Source organism: Galeopterus variegatus, unplaced genomic scaffold (genome assembly GCF_000696425.1).
Source record: "Galeopterus variegatus unplaced genomic scaffold, G_variegatus-3.0.2 Scaffold1856, whole genome shotgun sequence".
Lineage (NCBI taxonomy): Eukaryota > Metazoa > Chordata > Mammalia > Dermoptera > Cynocephalidae > Galeopterus > Galeopterus variegatus.
This window is the reverse complement of record NW_007727967.1, coordinates 112,795-117,921: the sequence shown is the minus strand read 5'-3', so window position 1 is coordinate 117,921 and position 5,127 is coordinate 112,795.

Genomic DNA, 5,127 nt, shown 5'->3' with positions numbered 1-5,127 from the left:
CTGTTGTTTATAAGCCACCTAGTTTACGGTATTTTGTCATAGAAGCCCAAAAGGACTAAGACAGGGGCTCATAATATGGAAGATGCCTGAAACAAACACACATCTGCTCTGTTGAAAAGATGTAGGATCTTTTACTTCTATCCAGTGATGACAACCTGCTATTATCTTGCAGAGCAAGTTATTCTTGTTTATTGTTCCTCAAATTTTCTATGCTAGTATCTAATATTTTTAAATAGCCAAAGAATTACATATGGAAACCAGCAGAGGATATTAATAAGAAGAGAGTCGTAGGAGAAAAACCAAGAATATGTATTTTCTTGGAAGCCATGTAAAGTGTAACAAAAAGGAATGATCAATTTCTATCAAATGTTGCTGATAGGTCAAATAAGAGAAGACTGAGAATTAATTACTAGACTTTTCCATGTGTGGTGTCTGGTGATTTTCACAAGAGCAATTTTTATGGAGTGGTAGGGGTGGGAGTATGATTGGAATGGACTGAAAAGAAAAGGGGAGAAGCAGAATTGTAGACCACATTTATAGACAGCCTGTTCAAAGAATTTTGCTACAAAGGGCAGCAAAGAAATGTGGGGAAAATGGAATAAGGAGATTTTATAAGATTGATAAACTTACAAGATTAGTGTATCCTTGTAGGAATGATCCAGTAGAGAGGGGAAATGTAAGAGAAAAGGGGAGAATTACTGTCTTTGAGTAAGACTGATGTGATAGATTTTGTGCACAAATTTAAGGCACAGAAATTACAAAGCAACTCAGTTCATCTTACAAAAAGTGAGAAGGCAATGTGTGGTGCAGCGAGGCTGTGAAATGGCTCTTCTGATTCAGTTTTCTCTGGAAAGTAAAAGCAAGATCATCACCTAGGAATGGGATGGAATTTGGAAATTCGAGGAAGGAGGAGAAGGTGTGAAATGCTGAGAAAGAGGGGGAAACGATTTGTACCCAGGCACGAGCATTTGATGTTTGTGGTCATTAAGAAGGGCAGCAGAGTTGTATTTTTAAGATTTATTTTGAGTTCTCTCTAGCCACATTCATCTGCACAGTCATAGGGGCAGAGCAGGGCAAGAGTTGGATTTTGGCAAAGTTGTAGCTTTGTCTAATGAGTCTGAAAAAGCAAGAGATGTGCAACAGAGTCAGGGATGTTTGAACAGGGATGGTAATAATGATTGGTCATGATATGTACTTGAAATTTACGTGAAAGAAAGGACATTGAGAGTGGTACAAGTAAATAAGTATATGCAACTGGAACCGCTTTAACTCTGACTACTTTTATATGATATAGTATTTGAGAGCAAATACTTACTCATTTTGTTTCCAAAATAAAAATAATATGTTATTCCTATATAATGACCATCACTGAATTTAATTTGAAATGCCACTCTTGGTTTATGATACACATGTATTTCTAGTGAAATTCCATGCAAAAGAAACAATAGAAAAAGAACTATGCATACAAATATTGTGATAGAAGAATCACTACTTTTAAAAATGGGCATTCTCAGTTGCTGAAAAGTACAATATTTCCCTTCTCTTCATTCAGGGTGGAGTAATATTAACAATGTTTACCCCTAAAGATAACTCAAGTATTTAATATACATTCGTTTCCATGCTTTCTCTTATTTTTACCTGCAAAGTTGTTAATGGAAGTTTCAATAACTTTTTTTTTCATTACACACTGAGAAGTGATAACAGGAATATTGTCCAATCATGTAAATACACCTCATAGTGTCTAATCTTGTAGTCCATTCTCACTCATTGTTACAGAGACCATAGATTTGGTTCCACATAATACGGCTGCAGATCACATATGCCCCCCTGTGGAGTAAAAGCAGCTTATCTCACCAAGAGGGTATCTGATGCAGATTAATGGGGCAGTGTTCATGCTATGCCAAGGCATTATCAAAATTATCTTATCATTGGATTTTTAAAAAAACATTTTAACACATTATATTTCAAAAAGTTGTGATCTTTGTGTCAGATAGGTAGGTAGATAAATGAGAACTTCTTACATTCTGGAATTACAATTCAATGCTTTTGAAGTTTTTATGTTGGCTTCTTTTTCTCTTTCCATCTAGACAATCTCTTATACCCATATGTGTTTACAGCACAAATCCATTTCCGCGTAATGTCTCCCTCTGCTCCACTATAAAACTGCATATGTTATAGCATAATGCCTGTGTGCAGGAGAGATCCTTGTGAACTGGACTCTAACTGAAATGAACATTCATGCTGAGCATATAATGCAAAAAAAAAAAAAAAAAAGTCTTCATTGTTTAAAAGGAAACGATCATTTCTACAATGCATTCTTTCTTTCTTAACCTGGAAAATCTTAATAAAATTGAAAACAATGTTTTGATCCTGAGGCCTGTTACAGGAGGAAACTGAGGAGTTTGTTCACTTGTTCTTTATTAAACCACAGATTTTTATCCAGGTCTCACATGTTACTGTGACTTACATACCTAAAGTAAGTAAAAGTAATACATCATAAAGCAAACTACAGTTTTTAAAAATCCAACTGGTTTCTCTCTTTCTGCCTAAAGGAAGATGGGTCCTTCATGACAAGGCTGAGACACGAGGGAAAGTGCATTTAACAAAACAAGCACCGTGATGAGCATTCACAATACTGTTATTATGCTGCTGGTCAGGTTGGAAGCCAATTTCAAGTAAAATGTAGGTTTGGGATTTATGCCTTGTATAAAACATAATCAAGTTTCATTATTTCCGTGAGTCATAGCATTTTAATATTTTCTAATTAAATGTAATTACTATTCTTTCTCACAGCAGGAGAGCATAGAAGCATAAGAAATATGAGGTGCCAGATATATAAGGGGGAAAATTATGAAAAGGAAAAATACAGGTATCATTAGTAAATAAGAGAGTTTTTTGCTCTCAGGTGACACTGGAACCATTCATTGGGAAAAATGGACACTGTGACAAAGTATAGTAGGTAATTATTATCTTTCTAAAATATTCTTTTGTAAAAAGTGGATCTAGGTCCAAGGACAGAAATATTTTCCATATGGAGAGCAGAATTCTAATGTCAGAGTTTGTGCATTTTAATTAGGGCAATTTAGCTAATCAGAATAAATTGTCCTTTAAATATTATTATGAATAATGTACTTCTCTGGCAAATACTCTTTTATTTCTTCTATCTTTATCTTCTGGTAAACTAAGACCAGACTTTCACATAAAAATCAAATAAGAAGTCTTCCAAATCTAAAAGGATAAAAAACATTACATTTGTAACTTCAATATTGAGAGCTATTCCCATAAAAAGCCATCACAGAAGCAAAAGAGAACATGAAAGATTCCAGATTCCCTTATTCTCAATTTAGGAAAACTTTTTACCGAAATTACATATGCATGTAGAAAAATTCTTTACACATTTTTTGCCTGTAAGTTCTTCGGTGAGCAATTTTTTTCCACATAGATTCTGAAAAATCAGTTGTTAAGTGAACAATTGGTGAAATTAGATTCAAACAACACATATTTAACAAATTGTTTTATATTTATAGGGTCTACTTGTCATACAAATCGTACAATTCTTTTAGGCAAAACAATCTGTTTGGAAACCTGGATTTACTACTTAACCTGTCTACATTGATAAAATCAACTGGTTAAGTGTTAATTTTAATTCTTTTCTAACTTCTATTGTTTAGAAAACAAAGTCAATAAACCAAAATAGTGAGTTTTATTAAGTATAAGTATAAAGATACACCTTTCTCATGCTGAGTTTTATGCTGGTTCAATCTGCAAGACATGAAATTGGAAATTTTATACAAATTTATTACACAACATAAGGGAACCCTCCAGGTCATTGTTCTATTTCCAGGTTTATGGCTGCCAAACTCAGATAAATCCTGGACAAGCAACATCGATTACCCAGATTACCAAAGTTTTCCTAATTGGCAATTTATAACTTCCAGCTGCTCTGAACACAACCTATCACCCATTGAAATGTTGATATTTTTCTGCCTCATTAAAATTTTCTGCAATATTCTGTGTTAATATATTGTTCAATTAGACATTATTTCTGAAGATACACAAGGAGGTGATAAATGATTAAAACACCAAATTAAATTTGTGGTATCAAAGCAAGCCTATTTACACAATAGCCACCTGTATATTTAGACAATATTGGACCAATATCATGATGGGCAGAAGGAGAGTTTTATCCCATGGATCACATTATATTTTAGGCCTTAAAATGTACTTTTGTTGTGGTTTTAATTTTCTCACTTTTCCTCTATTAAAAAATTTACATTTAAATTTTAAAAATCAATTTTTGCTAAAAGTATTAGGTAAAATTAATTTATTCCAAACAGAAGAATATTTGTCCTTTACCCCAATGTCAACCAGTACATTGTGATTCCATATGGGCATACTCAGATATTTTTAAATGAGGTTAATTTTTATATGTGGCTGTAAAAAAAAAAAAATCATTCAGGATTTTTGGTCCTAGAAGTATTCCTTTTGGTGAGGGGGCATCTCACTTCTTTCATGCAGCATAATTATTTTGAAATTCATTCATGTGTGTTTTAAAAGTTCATTCATTTTTGTAGTTGATTAGTTTTCCACTGTATGGAGCATTTATACGTTCAATTCTTGATAGATATTGGGGTTGTTTCCAATTTTTAGCTATCACAAATAAGGCTATTATGAATACTTAAGTACGTCTTACGTAGACAAAGGCTTTCATTTCTCTTTGGTAAATGCTTAACAGTGGAATGTCTGAATCCTTTGGTAAGTGTACGTTTTGCTTTTGAAGAAATTCGAAAACTGTTCTCCAAAGTTGTTTACCATTTTACATTCTCACCAGGAATGTATGAAAGTACCTCTTCTTCTGTGCGCTCACTAATACTCTAAATATGTAGACTTTTAATATTAGTGATTCCAGAGGGTATCTGTGAGTAGCTTCTTGTGCTTTGAATTTATGTTTCCACAAAGAACTATTGATATTAAGCAACTTTTAAAGTGCTAATATATAGCAAGTGTCTTTTGAAAATTGATCATTTTCATTTTAATGAAATATAATTTAATCGCTTTTTTCCTATGCATTTGGTGTCCAATTTAACATATCTCTGCCAATCCCAAGCCATTCTAGCTTTCTGTTGA